The 24738-nt window shown below is 33.1% G+C and overlaps 1 long non-coding RNA gene across 1 annotated transcript; it reads left to right on the top strand.

Moving 5' to 3' along the window:
• The first annotated feature begins 225 nt into the window (after positions 1-225).
• LOC129953408 (uncharacterized) lies at positions 226-19619 on the top strand. The gene is made up of 3 exons (XR_008782519.1): positions 226-354; positions 18920-19263; positions 19508-19619. It is a non-coding gene; the product is annotated as an uncharacterized LOC129953408 (long non-coding RNA).
• The last annotated feature ends 5119 nt before the right edge of the window (positions 19620-24738 follow it).

Here is a 24738-nt window from a genome sequence, read left to right as displayed (position 1 = left end):
TGCAAATGCTAATGCGTGTTTCATGTGTGTACCCTTTTTGTGGACGCAGAACACAAACGGGTGGTATTGAAATGGATGATACCTACACAAAGTTTTATAAAGCGCGTGTCCCGTTATGCATATGTACGAACATACGAGTATATGTACATATGAGAAGAAAAGCAAAGCATGTATACTTTTTCTCTAGGTTAACTCATATGAATCGGTCATTCGGTCAGAGTTTGTCGGGTAAGGAAGTTCAAATTGTATATTGTTTTTATTTATAGCTATGTACCTACATTTATGTTTTTTTTTGAAAAAGAAACAAAGTTATGTTGTTTTTAGAGTTTATTCGGTGTAATTTATTTAAATTTGGTATGTCAAATCTTGTAAATTCTGTAACTTCAATTGTTCTCGAAATCTTTTTTTCAATGTCGCACACATTACATAAAGTTTATACTCAAAAATGTTTTCAATTAAAGGTGAAAAATTGTTATGTTTTAAGCTGGATCTAATACCTAAAAAGATATGAAACGCAAACAAAGTTAGTGTGTAAGTTCTTACATTTAAAGCTGTAAGGAAGAAAACTGAACGGGTGTTAAGATTTTATTGATTTCATTTGTGTAAAGCCAACTTTGGGTAACTATATCCAGAGTTTAGGAGCTGCTTAAGATACTCATTGATACAAAAATACTTCAAATAGTAGTTTGAATCTGTCCACAGAAGATCTCCGGATTTCAACAGGAAAGTTTAAAACCGGACATTGAACGCGTACAGGTGTAGCTTTAAGAGCTTTAATTCACAGTGTTCCACAGTTACCAAAATACAAAAAATCACAAGTTTTTAATTCGTTTTAGGTTCAAAATTGTATCTACGATCTTTTCTCATGTCATTAGCATGCCCTTATTTTGCAAATTGCGATGATTTTTTGATTTTGTTTATTTTTAACTAAGGACGTAATCAGGACGTTTCAAGGTAAAATATAAAAAAACATATTTGTCACCTCGAACATTTTACGAACAAAAAATGGTTTTATTTCCAAAACAATTTTGTCCAACGAAAAATAACATTTTTGATATCAGGTAAAATTTTGATAAAAATCGAATGACCTTTTCTTATAAAAAATAAAAACCTAAAAAAACATTATTCAAAGTTGGTAAACATTGATTTTCGGCTTAAATAGCTTTTCAAAACTTTGAGATATTGGCTTTTAACTATTGATTTTCGACTCGAATATCTTTTCAAAAATTTAACTATAGGCTTCAAATTAAATTAATTTTATTTTATAAAAAATATTGTTTTCACCATTCGGTTATTTTGTTTATAAACTTCTAACAGTTAGTGTTTTCATAAAACATTAAAATCTGAATAATACAAAAAACATTGGCTTCAAATTAATTTCTTTCATCCAATTTGTACTAATATTTGTTTTCTATCAAACTATTTCATCATATGCAAACATTTTTAATTTTGTTAGAATAATTCAAGTGACAAGTTTTTTAACAAAACAAGAAAACCTGTGGACAAATCGACAGAAGATATGGGAAATTAGCAGTGTAGGTCGCTATGCGTGATGGTTAGTGCGTAGGTCTTGGGTTCAAACCCTGCCTGAGCCCTCTAAAGTTTTTTTGCCAAGAGTAATTCTTGTCATGAAAAGTGCGCTCTCAAATTAGCCTCTCGGAATCGGCTTATCTCTGTAGGTCCACTCCATTCTTGGCAACATTACTCAAAAACAGTATAATAGTTGAGATTTATAAGTCACTAGGCCCTAGTTCTTAACGGACTGTTGCATCACCTATTTTATTTGTTTTTAATATTTATTAGACCTTTTTTAAATGTGTAATTTTTGTCTTCGCAAATATTGAAAATTCTTACTTTTTAACTTTAAAAGTCACTTTTTACTCATCTTCGAATTATTGCAAATGGTTTCCCACTTCAATAATTTTTTAAGGAGATATGTATGGACGGTTGTACAATTTTTTATTCCCAATGCCTACTTTCATTTTAATTTTTCATCCCACAACGAGAGTACATGATCCCACCCCTGTAACTGTACTCGTACAATCAAGCTTAAATCACACCAACACCAACCAAAAAATCAAAAATGAAATAAAAGCCCGCGAAGGACAATAGAAGGGTCTGCTCTATTTAACATATATATTTTTTTTACTGCGCACTACTCTCTTTACGTTCCTCTTTCATTCCTCCAACACATCAACAGTTTAGAGACATGTTTTAAAGTAGAAAGGCTTTTGGCATAGATTCCAATTTAAATCACTTTTTCTATGTTTAATGCAGTGGTGGCGGGTTGAAAATGGTTTCTGAGTTTCTCAACACAGCAAGAATTTTGTATCAAAAGAAAGGCGAAAGGTTTCCAATTCGAATTTCAAAACAAGGACAAACAAAGACGAGGGTCTTTACTTTATGGGCCATCTCACTTTTTTTAAACAGAAAATGACAGGAAAGAAAGAGTAAAACTAAAAAATATGTATACTTACATACCAAACGAAATGGATAAAACGAATTGCTTTCCTAATGAGAGACAGAAGATTTAAACATTTTTTACAACCACCACTGTAATAACTCAACTTTTCATTCATATCGTAATAAAGAACAACGGTTATTTTTCTATTTATATTATATACACGCAGGTATCTAGATACATAAAAACGCAATTTTTAAAGACAACGTAATTGAAAGCTGTTTTTTTTATAAGAAAATGGCCAAAGAAACACACTTAATAATAGAATGAGTCTGGTTGGAGCTTATGAAATTTAAAACGAAAAGTTTGCTTATTTCATCCAATTATGCGTTATAATGATTGTAAACCATTTTTTCCTAACTTAAAATTCTTGAATAACAAAATTCTTCGTATTTTAAAAAATCGACAATTTATTGTTTTATAGATCAAAGTTTAAGTCTGCAAATCTTAGCGAAACAACTGACGGATCTTGTGATGTGTGTACCAATTTGGAAAGTTAAATTTAATTTAATTTAGATAAGCCAGTTTCAAATATTTAAATTGTGTACGACTGAAAAAACCGTTTTGTTTGGAAACTATTAAGGCTTAAGGTTGTGATTATTTTCTACTCGCCGTTAACAGCGGCTTTTGCCGCATGTACAATCATTGTAGGGGCAAATATACATGAGTTATTTGGTAAACTTTCCACAATCAAAAGAAACAACGAGCAACTAAAAGTACCTAACACTGTATGTTGTTAAAATTGTTACTCGCAGCTTTTCTTGGTTCACCCCCGCTACTTCGAGGGCTTGCTTTTGCACCTTATAAATTTTGTCAAGGCAAATTTAACTTTAATGGTGAATAGAAGCCTTCAGTCAGCTTAAATGATGATATTAGCGATATTGAGAAATCGCTTATATCGCATGCTACTTCATCAAATATGCTTGAAATTATTTTTAAAACAACAAAAACTTCCTTTAGAGTCACATATCCCTCGGCATCGGTTTTTAACTCCTAGTCTCCCAATTTTAATATTGTTTTAACATGATTATTATTTTACCTACTTTTTTTATAATCATAATATTGATATACAATTATCTGCTAAATTTAATGTTTGTGAATTTCTGTTGTGGAAAATACATTAAATATCAAATCGAAAAAATAGCCATATCCAATTGAAGGCTCACGCGCTGTCTGCCAGGTTCCGTGAATCCATGACCCATATAGGAATCCAAGACATAAAACTTTGGTACAGTTATCTCGTTTTTGATGTTTGTTTACTTTTCAAACATAATCTATACCTTTTCTTTCAACTACAGTTGACAATACCTCCCCATTTTATACCATTTGAAACACAAAATATCCACCTACTCGTCATAATGATAACTTTTATTTTTTACTTTCCATAGGAAGTTATTGTAATCGGTCTGATTTGTTGAATTGAACTTTTTGACATTTCTCGACGTTTCGCGGTATGTATCTAGAATCTAAATTAAAGATTTTTAGAGATATGCCTGTGTGAGCGTCTATACGTACAATTTGTAATGTATTTCCCCGAAGCAAGGATTTTATATTGTTATTTTTCGAGATTATTTTCGTCCGTATTTCGACGAGTTTTCACCTGCTTTCCCTAGCTGCTGTCAGGTAGTCTTTGTGTATCGAAATACCAGTGCCTCTTAACTTTGTCATTGCTTTAAGAATGCGCCCAACATCATCTTTGTTTTGTAGCTCGACAACAACGTTTTTGAATTTATGATTGCTGGAGCGAAGCGAGAGCGTATCGGCGAGTGCACACAGTGTTTTTGCTTTTTCATTTGCTTGAGTCCCTGTCTCAGCTGGACAGTGTAAGTTCAGATTCTTTCGTAGATTCTTTTTGACAGGTAGGTACTCCACATGTCGCTCGAGTGAAATACATGGGGTCTCAACCTTCTCTAATTGATTTTAAAGAACTATGTTGGTTCCTTTTAAAGTGTCAATATCGGTATTAAGCTTAAGTAGCGAAGTCCTTAAGTTTTTCGTCCAGAAGTGAATTCATACTATCTGGAATTTTAATACCGGATTTTTCAGCGGTTTGTTTTGGTGGCGGAAAAACCTCTGCGGAGGTGCAGGATAAACCTCTTTTATTTGAGTAAGTTTTTGTTGTGTCGTCTACGGTTTTGTTGTTTGAAGTTGCGGGTAGTGTTCGATTTAGCGGAATTGTTATACGGCTTTATAGGTGTTTTTGTGCTGGTTTTTTCAGTCAATTTTTGAGTGGATTTATTTTGGTATACTTTAATTTAGAATGGAAATTTAAATATAAATTCTCTGTGAAACTTAATTGGCTCACCCAAGGGTTCAGGCACCGAAAATTTGACTTACTTTATGATAACTACTTCAGCTTTAGATCTATACCATCAACAATTTTTGCAAGTCAAAAAAGACGCATTTATTCAATCAACTTCATTCACTTTAAAGATATCGACTTTGAATAAGTTCTGTTATACATACATATAATAATACAGAAAGATGCAGAAAGGATTTTCAAATAAATTCCGTGGGTGGTTTTTTACTATATCAATTTAAAAAAGTTGAACATTTTAGCTGACACAAAATATTTCACTATAAAATAAAATAAGCGACTTCTATTAAATGTTGTATTATATAATGTGACGTGATACTAAACTTGTATGTTTTTGAAAAAAAAATTAAGTAAAGTTTTTGTTTATAAATCAAGACAACTGAAAAAAAATATATGTCAGCTCAAAAATTTTACGAACGAAAAATTATTTTATCTCCGACATAATTACGTGTATGCAACGAAGAATAACGTTTTTGACATCTGAAAAAACGAAAAATTGAATGTGAACAGTTTTTTTTACAAAAAAATAAAAAAAACATACAAAACTTTTTTAAAACTTTGTAAAGATTGATTTTCGACTAAAATATGTTTTTAAAAATTAAATTTCATTTTATAAAAAAAATTTATTACGACATTTAGTAGTTTTATTAAAAAAAATTGAAATCTTCAAGTAATATCGACTTTAAAATGATTTAATATCAAATCTTTATTTGTTTACATAAAAAATAAAACCTTTTAAGTGGTTTTAAATCAAAGACCTCGTTAACAAAAATAGATTTGGAAACTATTTGGTAATAATTAGTTATTTTTTTAGCAAAAATCAACTGACAATTTATTTTAACAAAACACGGAAACCTAGAAAAAAAAACATACAAAACTTATAAGAAATGGTTTTCGACTCGAGTATTAGGAAAACAAGAAAAGATATTGACTTTAAATTATTTATCTCACACGAAATATTTGAATGAGTATTCGAAAGACGGAATGGAAAGTTATCAGTGTGGTTCGCATCCCAGTCTATTTTCTAGGTTTCTGAAATTGACCTAGATAGAAACCAGGATCTCAAACTATTATTGTATTACTCGTTCAAAGATAAACCATATGGATCAGTCTCGATAGTAAAAAGCAGCTAATATCTCTGTGGGTTTTTTGAGATATAGGAGACTAAAATAAGTATGTCAAACGGACGCACAGAATGTACATTAAACAAACGCACACATCGTTGTTTTTTTATATTGGTCATAGAAAGCTTTGGTTGTCCCATTTACTGTTCTTAACTTAATGTTAATTGCTCTAATTTGAACCTATAGTCTTTTTGGAAGCTCGATTGTCGTTTTTATTTCGTTTCATATAACACTCGATATCAGTCCTTTTAACCCAAGCAACTATTTGCACTCATTGCTTTCCTTATTCAGCCCATTGATTACTCTAGATAAAGGACTCAGTGCGAAGGGCGAAAGTCGAGCTATCAATCTACCAACATTTCTACCGGTCGTGCGTTTAACCAGCCACATTAAATATTCTTACCTTTTATCAACATCGTCAGTTTGTTCTCCTCGGGAAATATCGCACAGCACAAACATCTTTACACTTCTTTATTGCTCTAACCTAACAGTTATCCCAACACTTTGCAAAAGCAACCTTCTTACTTGCTTTGGAAGTATAAGCAAAGATGACACATACATACAGAGGCGTAGGTACTATATGATAAGGGACTTCTTTCCTCCTTGAATACCATTTTATTTTATATTCCTTTATTCTTTGCTTTTGCCTTTGCCTTTTCTCTTTATTTTTATTTTTGTTTTTCATTTTAATGGTTCTATTCAGATGCGTTTTTTATTGGTTACTTTTCCATTGAATAATTCTGTTTTTCTTTAAACCTATCTCTTTCTCTTATGTCCGTGGCCCTAATCGGAAACGTAAAAAATAAGAAACTGTAAAATCAAGTGCGGGTGGGGCGGCAGAATTAGACAACAAAAAAAACTATTTACTTCTTACTTTCCTAGGACGAACACTGACAGTGCCGATTTCGAACGAATAATTTTACCTCCCCAAGTTAAATCCCTCCTTTCTCCTTCACCGTTCACCGTTGTACCATCGCTCGTTACGAGGTCTATTTTATATATTTATTTTTTGTGTCGTAACAAAAAATTTAAGCAATAATAAAAATGGTTTTCCATTCTTCCGCTCCATCACCATCAAGTTTAAGTTTGTTGGCAATAGAGCAGAAGAAGACAATGAGTTTTGGAAGAAATCATCGCCATCATCATCTTCATCAGCCCCCTTACCTTCGCTTAATATTTTTTGGATGCTATATTCTGGTGTGGTGGTGTTTTTTCCTTTGAAAGGGTTTTTGTTATTTTTCGTGTATTCCAAGAAAAGGTCTTTTGTTTATGCGGGAGTTATATTTTACTTTCTAATTCGTCCACTTTTTTCGCTTTTTTTTTGCTTCGTCTTAGTTAGTTCAAGAAAGTTCAGCGATTTTTACTATATAGATACTGATTTTGTGATGCTGAAGTCGACTATCCCGTTTTATTGCGCATCCCCCATTTCATAGGCCAGTAAAGACGGTCGGTCGGTGAGAGCATTGCAAGCCCGGATCGTAAATTTACTTTAAGCGCTTTATGCAAATGAGTAACCGAAAAATTAACTACTCGAAGAATACAGTTTGGAAAAAATATTTCAACAAGGAACTAATAAATATTTATTTTTTTATATTTACGGTGCTGAACGTTTTTAAAAGAAGCTGTACCTGCTTGTTAATTAAGAACAAAAGCCTGGCCAAATTATTTCAAACTCTGTCAATACTAAGGGCCACATATTGTATTGTATTATTGTATTTATTAATTTATTTTGGTAGGTTTACAATAAATACAATTATAATTTAAGTAAAAGACGTTGGAGATAAACACAGCATATATCTCATTTAATTAATATTAATAGTTACAGACTAATTCAAAATATAATAATCCAACTTATTATATTATGTAAACAAATTAAGAAGAATTTAAAACAAAAAAATATTAATTAACTGATTTTAGTAGGTACTTGAAAAATAACAATACAAACAAAAAAGAATAAAAACAATGTAATAAAATAACCATATATTTCTATGTAACCCTAATAAAACAAATTAGGAAAAACTCTTTAGCTAAGCCTAGAGCTAGAGCTAGTGATGAATGCACATCTTGATAAATTATCAACATAGTTGTGTGCAAGGTGATAATAAGAAATGAGATTTTTTTTTTAATTTATTAGAGACAATAAGTAGTACCCGTGGCATGATGGTTAGTGCGTTGGACTGTCATGCCAGAGGTCTTGGGTTCGATCCCTGCCTATGCCATCTTAAGTCTTTTCACGGGTACTGCCTCTTGCGAGGAATTGACAAATTCTCCAAGAGTAACTCTTGTCATGAAAAAGCGCTTTCTCAAATTAGCCGTTCGGAATCGGCATATAAACTGTAGGTCCCCTCCATTCCTGACAACATTACTCGCACACAGGAATGGTTGAGAGTTGTAAGTCACTAGGCCCTGGTTCTTAATGGACTGTTGCGCCACCCAATTTATTTGTATTTAGAGACAATAAAGCTTTCCATTTGTAAGTGATCGTAATTAAAGAGCCATGACCTTACACTTTGTAGAAAAATGGTTAATACTCTAAGACTTCTTATTGAGAAAGGCAATTTATTGATAACTGAGGGTGCTACTATTATAAGAGGGGATAGATACTAAATTCATACAGTTTACTCTTAAATTGTGTCGAGGATATACATACATAGGTAGGTACACTTATGATAAATTTTAAGGCGATAGGCAAATACTTTCGATATTTCATTACGTACATAACATGTAGATGCATAGGTTTGTATGTATGTTCATATATCAAGAAACAAAATAAGATTTAATACCTCCTATCAATGGCAGCATCATCTCAAGGTCACAGTAAACATAAACCCTGCCTAAGGAAATCAAATAGATGTGTATGTATTACAACTCTATATTTTTAAAATAATTTTCAAAATATTTTCTTTTTAATTTGTATTTTATCTAAATATCTACTAATTCTAGCATTTTAAGATACATTGGAGAGTCGAGGTACTAGTGCCAACATATTTATTTTCCCATGCAAAAGCAACTTAATTATAATGTTAACATAAGGTGTGATAGACGTGTGTGCGGTTGTTCGGAGTTTATAACCCCAACAAACCCAGAATCTACATATGATGGGGGTACACGAATCTTCGCAAAGGTCTTTCGTCGTAAAATTGTTATGCATGTATACATACATATATATAGATTTATATAGTTCAAGGAAAATGTTTGTCTGGTATACTTAAAGAAAGGAAAACACATTTGCAAGGTTTTTATAAATTATTGAGTCAGAGATCTGTTATAGTTATCTGTTATAGTTATAGCAGTACAGGCCACTTTATAGTTAAGGTATAAATCATAGCAATCAACAATATCTATACAAATTTATAATGGTGCAATCGGTGCTGGTTTCTTGTGAAAAAATGTTCACTGGAAGCGGCTACTCTAAAGGTATCAGATAACGTTCGAAATTTAGGCATAGCGAATTTGGAGTGACAGTTGGAAAAAAAATATTCTTGCACCTCGTACCTATATAAATTAAACTACGACTATAATTACAAGCAAAATAAATCTTCACAAATTTTATAAGTGTTTAAAATTAGTTTGAAATGTTCAAGTTTTCTTCATGCCTGAAGATTATTATTTGTAGATATTTAGGTATATGCAAAACGTATAAAAATACATAACGATTGTCAAAACTGGTTTTTAATCCTCAGTCATCCTTTTCCAATTCATATGTACTACTCAAAAAACCTAAATATACTCGTACATAAATAAGGGTCAAGAAATTGCCAAGGGATGAATTTGTGTTATATATATTTTTTTACACTCACACAAACAAAATTGATTGAAAGGGTTGGCATTTTTTAATGAACTCCTTAGAATGAGTTCAAACCTCCCTTCAGCAACCCGTTCGGGTGCGTCTTTAAAAAATCGTTTTCTCAGTAAAGAATGGCAAAAAAATTATCGACTTTCAATTAAGGCAATATTTTTATTCTAGAGAACTTCTAACGAAAATAATTTCTAAACTTGTTCTTGGACTGTTCCTGTAATTATCATTCTCCTACCCATTACTTTGTCAACGCCCTTTAGTCCCCCCTCCACTCAAAATTGTATAAAAATATTCCTAGCATAAAATAATGTAAACTGAAAACTGTATAAGTGTAGTGTTTAGAAGTATTTGTTGGTTTCATATACAATATATACATTGAGACCCTTGGAAATTATTATCGAAATAAATTGAGATGAAGAAAAATTATAAAAGCTTTAGATTCGGAAATAATTGCTTTCACGGGGGAAGACATAATCAAAAAAATTGCATGCTGTCATTTTGACTATATATAACATTCATAAACATAGATTCATATCTAGGGTGAGGATTTAGGGAGGATAAGAGACTATAAATGTTTTTATTTCTTATAATAGACGGAATGCCAAAATCTTTATTTGCTAACTTGTTTAATTATTTTGAAAAAAAGAGGAGAAATATACATTAGGGTGGTCCTTGATAGGTACAACATAAATAAAGGAATTAGGTGGCGCTACAGCTTGTAGAGAAATAATGTCTAGTGGCTTATAACTCTCAACATTTCCTGTGTACTTGTAGTTTCTGAAGTGTAGTTGACCCACAGTTCATGTAAAGAATCCGAACGGCTTATTTGCGAAAGAACTTTTTATGAAAAACTACTCTTGGAGAAGTTGTCGATTCCAGTACCCAAAAATGATAGCTGGTACAGGCAGAGATTGACACACCTATACTCTAACCATCACGCCAATGGTCCTTGATATTGTTCACTAATCAAAAAAGGTGTCCTTAAAAATTCTAGCGCTAATTTCAACTAAAGAGCTTTTAAGCCTTTGCAATCAATGATTCAAGTTCAAGTTAGTGATGGCCGGGTTCGGGGATGAATCCAAATCTATCCGTATAAGTTCGTGTTGTAATCACATATCAAAAAGCATCTTTTGTTAAAAACAATTTAAGCACATTTGCACTAACATCTCTAAAAGTAGAGAATTCGCTTGGGGAGTTGATTCATTTAATATTGACTCACAATAATTACTTCAAAACTTGGCAACTCTTTTGCCGGAAGATTCTTTAGTAGAGGGACACCACAAGGTGGTGCCTAAGTGCCTAAGTGTATCCTATTCCATCACGGACAGCCACTTTAACCTAACCTTACCTATTCAATTTGAGAAACAACTACACATGTATAAGTTCACAGCTAACTCTTGGTTAATTGTTTTTAAATTTATATCTATATTTTTTTTGCACAAATCAAAGCTTTCTTTAGATTGTGTACTTTTTGAAGTGTTCCAACTTCTTCGATTGCACACTTCTTGAAGTGATTAAATCTTAATTTTAGTTATGTAGTTTTCTACTAAGCCTTTTATGAATCAAAGAATGGGCAAGGTCAGATCCAGATTTTTAATAGTGGGGGAGTTACACATTAAATAGAAAGAGAAGTTTTTGGGCACCGCTTAAAAATGTTTTGTAAATGACGCTGACAAAATTAAAATAAACGTCTTAACTTTATATTTACTATTTCAATTTCTAAAGTGACAATTACTATATTCTCTTAGAGTACTGTTGTAAAATAAAGCAATGTCTAACTTAGTATTTAACTTCGTCGATGAAATACTTCCAAGATTCCAAAAATGTTGTTTGTATATATATTCTCTTCTTAAAACCTAACATACAATAGTGTAGAGGTTTTTTTGGCGGATAGTTGGGATGGGGTTTTAAGCCTTGGCCGGCTTACATACTTATTTAAAAAAAATTTTTTTTTGAAAAAAAGTAAAAAAGAAAAACAAAAAATGTTAGATAGTTAGATTTGCTGTTGTGGCTGTTCTAGTTTTAACTAGTTTATAGGTAGTTTAAGTTAGCTTTAAGTTTTATATTAAGGACTTTATTTTAAGTTAGTTAGTTTTTTTTTTTCAAATTATAAATAAATAAAATTTAATTGAAGTAAAAAAGATCTTAGGGCCAAAATGCATTAGTATTAAGTGTTATAGCTTAACTTAGAGGTCCGTATGGGGCCAGTAAGTTAGTTGTAAGTTATGGTTAATTAGACTAGTTTTATGAATTTTTTGTCTTAGATAGTTTTAAGATTGAACTATTAAAAATTTAAAAAAAAAGGTGCATTTCATGCAGAAATTTTAGAAATTGAGCCAGGCTACAATAACAAGAAAGCAAAAAAGAAAAAAGGTCAAAAAATCAAATAATATTCATTTATGACACGTTTCAAAAATTTGCATTCAAATTCAAAAGCCAAAATTGAAAAATTTTGCCAGACGAATTTGATATTTTTTTCCTAAGAAAAAAATACAAAATTTAATATAAACAATTGCCTGGCTTTTTTTTGCGTATTTTTTTCTGACGCAATATCTGGGAGCTTATACTCTCAATATTATTTTCAGTGTGCTTACACGTAAATTGGAGCTGATGCCAGAAAATTAGGAGTCAAGAAAACTTAAAAATTGAAGAAAGAAATAGCTTGTTTCTTAAATTATAGCATATAGATGCATTTAGGTACATAATGCTACCTCTCTAAAAATAAAATAAAAAAATAATAAAGGTAAAAAAAATAAGTTGGGGAGAAACATAGTGTTGCTCCAGGTCTTTAATTAGTCGTTAATTTAACGAAAGTGTCACTTTTGCTGTTTTTTTGGGACTTTTATATTATTGAAATTCATGTTAAAATCTCAATTCTAGATCTAACAAGCCAAATTTACTTTAAAGAGTAGATTCCTTTTTTTACTAAGATCTTAAAAGTTTTTGTATTAAGGAAATAATCAATTTTGAAAGAAAGAAAACTTTTGCTAAGCCTTGCACTTTTTAAATGCGTAAAAATAGAAGGAATCAGAGACGATTTTAAGGAATGCAAAGGCAATTCAATATCAAATTGGTGACCTTTCATTCAAGGTTTCTTCTTAAAAAGCTGAACGTTTGTTCTTTCTTTCATGACATTCATTAAAATTTTTTTATTTTTATTTTCAATTGTTTTAACAGATAAGCTACTATTTTTGTAAATACATATCGTTAAATTACTAACAAATCTGTAGATGAAATCTTTGCTTCAAGAATGAATCTGTATATGCTTTATGGTTTATTTATGACTTGATCATTGGTTAAAAGTTAATGAATATATGCTGCGCGATTGGAATAGGACAGAAAGCTATGAGCCGAAATACATATTCAGGTTGATTAAGATTTTTTTTGTAGAACAATTTAGACTTAGATGTCTCGCTTGGTTAAGGAACAATTAAAAAATCTTATCGTATATAAAAATTCGTTATATTTACTAAAGATCATTTTTGTTCTTATTTAATTAACTTCATCGACGATAGATCATATATATTTATTATTATATCTTAATATCGATTCCATCAGTATATACATTGTAACATTTTTATTAAATATATGATTAAATTAAAATCTGTAACTGACGGCCCCGCCAGTCTAGCGGAATGCATATTTTAATCTAAACTTAATTAGTTAATTAAACTATGTTATTAAATATTTTAGAATAAATATGTTTCTATTTTTTTGTCACAAGTAACAAAAATAAAGTTATAGGATTTTAAGGGTGATATTTGGATACTTCAGCAGATTTTTGTTTTTGTATTGAAAACAAATTAAAGTGATAATTTGTTGGTAAGACTGTGAACAAGGCATAACTGAAAAAGAACGGAAATATTTGTACACGTTTAGAATTCGCTATTAAGAATATCTTTGGGGACTATGGGGAGAGTACCATAACTTTGGCGCCAAAATATAATAACGGTCTTTTTTAGAGGGGATTTATGGAAGCATTTCCTACTATTGGGGGAGGGGGGATTATTTCCCTCGTTAAGTCCGAAGAGCTATAAAAGTCAACTTAAAACCTCAAGAAAATATGTATACACTCATAAATTATATCATTTTCAAAAGCCATTACTCTACAATTATAATAAATCTTAAATACATTTTATTGAATTTTAGTATCAAAATTCGTGCTCTTTTAAGAAAGGTTATCGCGCGCTTCTTCCAGCGAGCGCCGAAGCTCATTTTTGACTGAATGGGTACGTAAATAAGCAGAATTTTCGATTTGACATGGTTTCGTCTACTCCAACCATTAATATAGTTTTTAGTTCTGATTCTGATACTGTTAAAATAAGGTTTCAATAAAGTTTAGATATATTTTTTTAAAAACTGTCTTTTTCTCTTAAAGGACTTATTGAGAGGCGAGTTCGGTGAACATTTTATTTCACGTTCGGGACCGGTCAATTGGCCGCCTAGATCGTGTGATTTAATGCTTTTAGACTATTTTTTGTTGGGCTATGTTAAAGCTCATGTCTATACAGACAAGTTCGCTTCAATTGACGCAAAATAAAGCATTTATTTGTGAGATACCGGCCGCAATGTTGGAAAGGGTATGCCAAAATTGGACTAAGCGGATGGACCATTTTAGAAGCAGTTAAGGTCAACATTTGCATGAAATAATCTTCAAACATTAAATTATATAGACCGTAATATCGATATAAATTAAGATTTCATTATTTTTTCTGAATTGTATGTCTTTTTTTTACAAAAACTTTCTTATAGCCTTTAAAAAACTACCCATTATATCAAATGTTATCGTTATCCGTTATTTCTATGCATGAAGGGACGAGGTCCGAGTTTTTTCTCTTATTTATAATACGGTGTTGATGGTAGACCTTTTGATTTGTACCCTGAACATTTTTTCTTTAACACAACTAAGTTTAATTTCTTGGTAGTTAGAGTATGAGTTAAACATCCTGTTATTCATATACAACCTTTTTTTATTGGCAAGAGTATAGAATGTTACTATTTAAGAATAAGAACTTACATGTTGTCGCGGATTGTTTATAGCATTCGCGCTTTTTTCGGTCAATTAAGCGGGAAAATCAATTAAGTGGGATGCAATTTAGCGGAAATTACTATATCTGAATTTTGCAACTTTAGTCCAATTAGTTTCGGCTAGCTTTTGTCAATTTTATGTGTAGTGTTGATCTTGATAACAATCGACCAAAACGTGCTGAGATTGTCCCCGATGCAGTGTTAACAAACTGCAATGCAATACACTCCGTTTTAAGACTTACACATTTTAAATTACTTTCAGCCACCCATACCGTTTTTATAAAACAAATTCTTACAAACAAACAATTCTATATTGCTAAGTTATATAAAACAGGGAAAGATACTCCAGACCTCAAACGAGATTTACCAATTGAGTCTTTTGTCCTTAGTCTTTCTACATATTTTTTAGCGGTATCTAATAATGCTCTTAAATGGTAAAATTGTTGTTGGAAAGAAACTTTTTTTCACTTAACTATAAAAAGTTTGAGGTCAATGATGATTTTACCTGGAAAAAATAATAGAAACTATTAATCCAACGTAAAGAAAAACGAAGAATGAAATTGCAAAAACCATAAACTGTGTTGAGAAAAATGTATTAACATCTCTACATTCAAGCCGAAAATAAGAAACAAGAGGAAGAAAAAGAAAAACGTCTTCGCCTTTTGATACGCTATTGGTAAGAATATGCTAGAAGAAACCATTTTTTCTTCAAGAGAACTCAAAACTGAATTACAGGGACCAGTGACAGAATAATAAGAAACCGACTGGTAGGAGTCCAAGAAAAGTGGCATGTTTGTGACTTGCTTTTGCAAATAAACACCTCAATCATTCTTATTGAAATAACTTTTTGGGGTCGGATTAAACGAAAATTGATTTGTTCGGTTCCGATCGAAAAATTTATGTAAAAAGGTCAAAGAACAAAGAATTTAACTCAAAATACACAAAGTATTAAGTCATTCTTCCATTTACTAAAAAGGATATGCGAATTAAATGGGAGTTCAATTGAGCACTTTTGTGCTCACTTGGGGTATCTTAAAGCGAAGGATCGAAGATATCAAAGCCAAAAATCAAGACGAGATGTGGTCAAAAATTCAAAAAGAAAGGTACTTCATACCCGTGGAGATATTTGCCAAATTGATGAATTCAATTGGGCAAATATTGGAAGCATGTATTCTTCTTCTTCTCGCTAAAAGAAGAGTACTTTTTAATATTGTTTCAATTATTTTTTCTAGTGTCAAACAACATAATAATCAAAGTTCTACTTCCCATTATTACATTAAAAACATAAATTGTTGCATTTAGCAATGAATTATTAAAAATCCATCTGCATAGTTTTTATCTCTCCTGTTTATTTTTTAAAAACAATGAAGACAAAACATGCTTCTATTATTTTTTCCATCATTGTACGTGCTGGATAATAGAATGATAGCAGGAACAAGTTAGCTATAAGGAATTCAATGATCACAGCAATAACAGATTAACTGTAGATGCTAATAAAATGAAACTACCCTTAAACAAAAAATTTAACCAAAACGTAAAATAGTCCCAGCCTGTTTCTTTTAATAGTTATTATATCATCTTTTGCTTACCTCCGTTCATGATTCATCATTTTGAATGTTATAACTTTTATATACGGTTGGTTGATATTATCCAAATATTAGAAAATTTTTAAAAGTTAGGTTATTTGTAAAAACAAATGTTTTAAGAAGATATTATGCGTAAGCAGTGGGGCAGTTGAATTTTAAAGTTCTTTGGTGACCTGAAATAAACTTCTGATGTTGAAGGCAGCTAGGTATAATAAGTATTTTTCCAACAATTATAGGCAATTGATATACATACTTTGAGTATTGGAAAGCTATTAATCCAACAGAAGTGCTAATGCTATACAAAATTTTGTTTTACATAAGCATAAAACATAATTAATTTCCTTTGGGTTTTGGCAACAGATCTTATTTTAGTACAAGTTGGTATTGTTTGGTGACAATACCACAATACAAAAATTGTTTTAAGTTATCATTCCAAGTAACTGTAATTAGTTCGATTTGAAGAGTTTGACATTTCTCCACATTTCAAGATTCCTGGAAATGATGATGCTTGCTTGGGTACTTCATTCTACTACAATGAATAAAAGAACCTCCAGAATAATTGTATACAACGAAGAATAACGTTTTTGATATCTAGTACAATTTTAACATAAACCAAATTAACAGTTTGAGTATATATTTTATACTTATTTTATGTTACGAAAATTATTGTTGCCTCCGCTGGCTTACAAAAAAAAAAACAATATACGAAAATTAGTATCTGCTAAATTACTTTTATAGATACTTTTCAAGGTTCCGAAAATAACAATTTAGTTCTTTCCAAGAAAAAATAATAATTTTAAAGGGCAACAATATAAAGTTATCAGTGTGCGTCGTATTACAGCCTTTGTCCTATAAATTTGTTTAAGATGACATGTGAATATGTTTATTCTAAATTGGTTATAGGTATGAACTTGAAAGATATATTTTACCCATAGCTCTTAAAACCAAAACAAATGTCTTAGTTTCTTTTGTAAGACCAAGCAAAAATTATTTTTAAATATTAAAATGTTTCTATACATATAAATACTTCTGATCCTCAATGGCTCGGTCCCTAGCTAGATGTCTCAAGTTTCGCGCTCCAAGTTGGGTGCGTTCACTTTCCACTAAGCCCCTTACAGCTCGTCGTTCCATCTTCTCCTATACTCCCCTTCTATGCGACAGTAGATCACACGAAAAACTTTTCTCTCGAAACGACCGAAGGTGCTTTCATCCGCTTTAGTCATAGTCCATGCTTCTGCACCGTATAGCAGAACGGGGATGATTGTCTTATATAAAATAAATGTCAATCGCTTTCTAGCCCAAAGAAACAGCGGTTAGCAAGAGTTATTCTTCGGTTTATATCAGCGCTTGTGTTTTTTTAGATTGGCAGGGATGCCAAAACTAGACATGGCTCTTTACAACTCTTCCCTGTAGATGCTGTCATATGAGGCCTTAAAATCGATGAAGAGATGGCGGGTGTCGATTTGATGATCTTGGGTTTTTTCCACGATCTGCCGTAAATAGAATATTTGACCGACAGTTTGCTTTCCTGGTCTAAGACCACAGGTTGTTGACGACGTTAAGTAGACATAGATGGTGCAGTTAGAGGGTCTCCTTTTTTCTGAATCGGGCAAACAATACTGATTTTCCATTCATCGGGCATGCTTTCTTCCCACCATGTCTTACAGATAAGTTGTTGCATGCTCCAAATTATCTCCAGCTGCTTTAAAGAGTGCGGCATTTAAGCCATCTGCTCCCGCGACTTTTTTTTAAATGCTTTTTTGAATAAATATTTTTTTTAGAGAACTGAAACCTTCGTTTTATTATCTCCAATAACCCATATATGTAGGTTATCCAGCCTCTTCTCTTTCAACTGCAATTCACACTTTTTACCATTTAAACACACAAAATAGCCATCGACCCGTCATTATGAAGGCTTAGATAAAGAAAATATATTAATATAATGTAAGAAAACACAAAGAATGAAACAGAAGTTTATACTTTTTCGATTTAGTTTAAAATCCCCACATTCTGAATCAGATTTAATACATATTCCCTCATAAACTAATTGTTGCACAACTCTTGTTCATTAAATGTAAGGTAAGCACTTTAAAATTCGTTGTTCTTCAGTTTATACTTTTTCAACATTGTCATGAATCTTTGATATTATATTGGCTGTGAGCGTGTGCGTTATACTGATATTAGCTGTAGATGAGTGCGTCTTAATCGACATTTCAGCTGTAGGCAAATCAGAATGACAGATAGGATTACGGTCATCAAAGTCCTTAAAGCTTAAAGTTTCTGCTCATATAACTAGTATGGTTTTCATCATTGTATATGATGGTCAAAAATATATCTACCAAGAGAAAAGACTCATGGGGTTTTTTCTCTTTCGATCTAGCTGCATATAGAGGATTTTAGCATGTCTTAGTTCTCCTGTCCATTTCATATGGAAAAGTGTTATGGGCTTTCGTCTCAGGGGTGAACTCAGCTTTTCAAAAAAGAGTTTTTTTTTGTATGCTTGAAGCAGTGCGTTAATGCAAATGCAAGTGAGAATTATTGAACCAAACATTTAAACTTATTTATTAACAAATATTTATTATATGCAACTAATTTAATCGTCAGAAAAATATGAAGCCAAAGAAAATGTTGAAAAAGGAGAAATGGAATCTCCCGATGCCACCAACGGCAGCACATCTATTTTGGAGAAAAAAATCTTCCGCCTAGTGAGGTATTACTTCCGTCATGCTGACTTACAACGTGACAAATTCGTCCTCCAGTAGATTTCTTAGAACGAGGACGTTCAAGGGATTGGCCTCCCTCACCAACTATGTCATTGTCATCGTCGATGCTCTCCATAAATTGTGCGAAAGCCTTGTCCAGATAAAAAAATCGATTCGTCGTCATCCAGAGCGACGGATTTCCAAGCATACTTAGGAGAAACGCAACTAGATAATATTTCGCACCGCGTAAGTCAACTGCTTTCCCCTTGAAGCCCTCAATTAAGAAGTATACTTGAAAAATGCTTTTTTGTAGCTGTTCTAAAAAATCCGTTATAACATCTTGTCGCCTGAGTTATCGTACTCATTCCTAAATAATTCTTGTTTCGTTTTAAGTTTCCTTGTAATTTAATTTTTAATTTATATTATAAATTACCTTTTTTATAGATTGAAATTGATGTCTTTTAATGTGTAAGCATTTTTAATATTTCAGGAAGAAATCTGACTGATGAGACAAAAAGAGGGCGCTCAAGGTAAAGGACTCTTCCCTGCCAACTTCCAATGACCGATTACAACAATTAATAAGGCAGATCATCATATTTACTTTAAACAAAAGAGTGTGTTCTTATATTTTGTAGCAGAAACAAAAATAAAACCAATGAAAATAAGAAGCAAACAAGAAGAATTGAAAACAAACATACAAAAGTAAACTTCTTTTCAAAAACACTTATAATATCGTGTTTTGCCTCTTGTTATTGCGAATATTATTTTTCAGTTAATATTTCATGCTTTCAGATTGAGTGTAAATGGTAGACATGTGTATTCAAGAGGACACAAGTGTAGACAGATTTTTCTTAGAACATACCTCTGTCTATCTCTCTCTCACCTCCCCGTGGTGAATATCGGGTGCCTAGTACCTCAACTGGAGATTGGGTTCAAACCCAAGTAGAAAGTTGTTGGGGGTAGCAAACGAGAGAGGGAGGAGGGTTGCTTTCACTAAGGTACCCTGGTCTGTCGGTACACTTAGGTTGAACTACCTAGTGAACACCTTATAGGGAATCTACGACATATTCGAGTCCAGCCCTGTAAGGAGCGGTTATGCCGGCTCTCGCCCTTGGAGTTAAATTAAAGAACTGGTCCTTTAGGCGTCAAGGTGACTTCCTGACCACACGAAGAAAACCCAGTTGCAAAGCACCAACAAGCCTCGGATACGGACGGATTTAATGTTGACAACCCACGCAAACGAATTGATCACAACGAACGTCGGATATACACGTGGAATGTTAGGTCCATCAACAGATCAGAATCCAGGAAATACGATTAGATGGGCCGGAAAAAAACTGCGATATTAACTATGGTGACTGCTACCGAGAAAACCAACTGCGCTTATTAGGATGCTGTTTTTTCATTAGAGCCAGACTAAGTCAACAAAATTTGAGCTATAGGTGCATCACGAGCACCTCATTATTATCAACATCAAGGCTAAAATTAAAATTTAAATTATCCTGGGCGACTTTAATACCAAGGTAGGAAGAGAAGACATCTTTGGTGGAATAATCGGGAGAAACAGTCTGCACGACAACATTTACGACATCGGATTCATGCTAGTCGATTTTTCTGCAGGGAAAAATGCCATGGTAGCCAGAACGCGTTTTTCACACCTCCACATCCCCAAAGCAACTTGGAGCTCTCCAGATCAATCTACCGTCAACCATACTGACCATATTGCGATCGACGTTAGACATAATTTTAACCTTATGGATGTCCGAACTTTCCAAGGAGCTATCATCCAATTGTAGCCAAGGGAGCACTTCGGGTTTTGCACACCCAAGGACAAACAGGGAGATGCTGGGAGAATATACAACGTTGAACTGCTACAAGTTACAAGTAACCTCTCTCGAAGTGCTCAACAAGGAACACCTGGTTTGATGTGGAATGTCCGCAAGAAAATGTAGCTAAACAACATTCACGCAAAGCGGTGCTGCATAGAAGGACGAGATCTGCTCACGAGCTCTATAAGCAGAAAAGGCGAGAGAACCACCGACTTCTCAGAAGCAAAAAGAGAAAGCATGTGAAGCGTGCGGTCAAAGATGTTGAGAGTTTCAAAAGCAGGAATGAAGTTCAAAAGTCTTATGAGCAGGTGAAACGAAATTTACAATTACATAAACCTCGAACTGAAGCTGGAAACATCTTAGTGGAACCGCAGTCAATGTTGAGAAAACGGAAGGACCACTTCTGCAGACTGTATAACGGCGACGACGAACCAAATTCCGCTGTCAGGCAGGATGATCGATTCAACATGGACTACGAAAACCAACAATCCTTTCTCTCCGAATTATACGAAGTAAAGATAGCCAAATCTAAGTTGAAGTCTAACAAAGCCGCTGAAGCAGATGGCTTCAATGTCAAGCTTTTCAAATTTCAAAGCAGCTCGAGATAATTTGGTTAGGAGTATGTATGAACTTATCTGTAAGAAATAGTCGGAAAAAGATGAAATGGAACCTCAGTATTGTTTGCACCGTATAGAGGCATCAGTCTTCTTAACATCGCTTACAAAATCTTCTCTGCCGTAATATGTGAACGTCTAAAGCCGATCGTCATTAACCTGATAGGTCTTTATCAGTGTGGTTTTAGATCAGGAAAGTCTCGATCAAATATTCACATAACGGCAGATCCGGGAAAAACACAAGACCATCAAATCGATACCTACCATCTCTTCATCGATTTCAAGGTCGCATGTACAGAACTGTATAGAGCTATTACTAGTTTTGGCATTGATGACCATGGAGAATTCACGCTGCTCCATAAAGGTTGGAACCAACTTAACAGAACCTTTCGATGTCAAAACGGCTTTAGACAAGGTGATGCGCTGTCTAGTGATTTTTTTAACATCATAATTGAAAGAATAGTGCAGAGCTCCCACGTCAACACTTGAGGCACTATCTTACAAAAGTTTGTCCAATTACTAGCATATGCTGATGACATTGACATTTAGGCAGAGGCGGTAAAGATTGGTTTAACGGTTAATGAGGGCAAAACAAAGTAAATGCTGTCGTCAAGAAACGACTTACAACACTAACGTCTCGGTCAAAACATCATCGACAGACGTAACTTTGAGGTAGTTAAGGACTTCACCTACATAGGCTCCGCTAGGTCAAACGAAAAACAACTCTTGCTAACCGCTGTTTCAGCCCTCTCTCAAGGGATGAAGGTGTCGCTGTTTAATAACCTCATCATCCCCGTTGTGCTATACAGTGAATAAGCCTGGACTATGACAAAAGCGGATGAACGCACTTCGGGTCGTTTCGAGAGGAAAGTTCTTTGTGTGATCTACGTACCCGAATGCATAGGAGGGGAGTGATGGAGAAGATGGAACGACGAGCTGTACGGGCTGCCAGAAGGGTAAAAGTCCAACGACTAAGATGGCGGGGTCACGTAGAGCGCATGGTAAGCAATGCTCCAGCCCGGAAAGTCTTTAAATCCACACCCACAGGATAGCGCAGTAGAGAACGACCGCGGATCAGTTGGCGCGCACAAATGAAAAGTGACCTTACCCAACTTTTAGGGTGAAACTGGAGACATCCAGCTATGGATCGAGCTAGATGGAGAAGTTTGTTATTTAGGGCCTATTTTCCACAGAACTGTAGCGCCATCTTAATAAGTTAATAAGGATGTGTAAGTTAAAATCTACAGTTCTTTTTCATTAAACAAAATATAAAAAATGAATTGTACATAAGCCTTTAAAACGGTTTTGAACTTAAAAACACAATACAAAATAAAAGCTACGTTTATTTCTACTACGAATTAGTATAGTCTTATAGTTACATCGTGCTCTTGTGTTTATAGTGAAAAAAATACGAGACGAATAAGAATCAAAAATATAGGGTTTTAATTTTGTTAAATTCAACATATACACATGTCTCAATAAAAAATAGATAAAATCTAGTTAACACTGCATATTGTTTTTTTTTTTATTCTAGCAATACAATACAAAAGCGTTAATTGATTCATTTAATAATAACTCTGAGCAGATTAAATTTCTTATAACCAAAAAGAAGCTTTTTTCTTGGAAAAAGTAGGGAAAGCTCTGACATGAACGGGCCCCTTAAAGATTTCTTGTTATAAAAACTGCAAAAATGTGTTTACTTTCCTTAGCATACATTAGAAAAATAAATAGGTCAGTATGTTAAATTAATTTAAGTAAATGATTGAATTTACTCATTTTACCCTGGTACCGGGGCACAATGGACACATGCGGAGAATGACGGCCGCAAAGCTAGATTGGGTTGCAACGGGAGCAAATGTGTCTAGATTCATCGTCAACATCATCCTCCCCCCTTACCGTATGATCGGCAGGAAACCCATCTTCTTATAAGCTAGGAGTATAAATGTCCACAGTGAAGACACTCTTCGCCCATCTCGCTTTCTAAAGATTCTTCCTTCCTGGTAGTTTAAAACAAAATTAAGGCTTTTTTCTTTTTCATAACAAGAGGCTTGCACTTCTTGAACTCAGCCTTCAGCTGCGCCTTGGAAGGAGATCTTGTAATTATTGCAGTTTTTCCCGGCGCTTAGAAACACTTTTTTTAGCTGGTGCTTTAGGAACAGCTGCAATCTGAGATGGAGAAAACTTTTGGAAAAAGTCGAATGACGTTGGGGTATTATTGTTTGTCAAATCGGGCTGTGGAGCGGATAACTGTGCATTCACTTTTGTCCGAATACCAGAATGTGGTGTAGACATTGTGAAATGATTGGTTTTCAAACCGGGTTTGGGGACAGGATTTACTTCATATGCATAATAAGAACTCAAGGGCTTTATAAATGTGACATCCAAGTGTGTGAACTATTTTTCATAGATTTTATTTTTTTATGAAAAAATGGGATGTTGAATTTTTTTGAAAAATTAATTGAATGTCGAAAGAAATATTTCTTATAAGATACTAACTGTATCTTATGTATGCTCAAAGCCATAATCTGTAGATATTTTATTGGTTCGTAAGATATTTTGGGTTAACCAACATTTTGAAATTGCTATCGTAAGGAAACCACCCACTCAATTTTTTTAGAACCATTTCTGCATTTTTTTTTTAATTATTTGGAGTCGATAACTCTGTTTCTGGTTCTTCAGCTATGGAGAGCAAAAGAGACTTTACGAACGTATACACGCACGCAAATACATCTCTCTAAAAACCTTTTATTTCGAATCTAGGGACCTTGAAACGTTGAGAAATGTAAACATTTTCAATTCGACAAATCGGACCGATTACAATAACTTCCTATGGAAAGTTAAAAATACCCCACTCGCCAAAACATACATAACTATAACCAAACGTATAACTACTCCCATATTCTTCTTCTTCACAAAGATCTGCACGACAAAAATCGCATCGTAGCTTTGTATACACAATACGTATACAAACCATTTTTCATACACAAAGATCGTACACAAGGAGAAGCAGCCTTATGAATGTAAATAAAAACAAAAATCCGTAAAAGATCCTTAACAGCTGATGTAAGCATATAAAAATTTCATTCATCCCCTTATTAGACACAATATTGAGACATTTTCGGTTACTTTGCCGTTTTCCATATAGAAGTCCCTTGATATAAAGAAAAAACAAACACAAATTCATCGACCTTCATATGGAGGCTTTGTATATGAAAACATATACAAGGATAGACTCAAATAGAATGAAGGAAATTGTGTAGACATTTTGGGTGGAAAAT

The sequence above is a fragment of the Eupeodes corollae genome, chromosome X (assembly GCF_945859685.1).
Source record: "Eupeodes corollae chromosome X, idEupCoro1.1, whole genome shotgun sequence".
In the NCBI taxonomy this organism is placed as follows: domain Eukaryota; kingdom Metazoa; phylum Arthropoda; class Insecta; order Diptera; family Syrphidae; genus Eupeodes; species Eupeodes corollae.
Note: the sequence above shows the minus strand (reverse complement) of the source record. Positions and strands in the feature narration are given on the sequence as shown.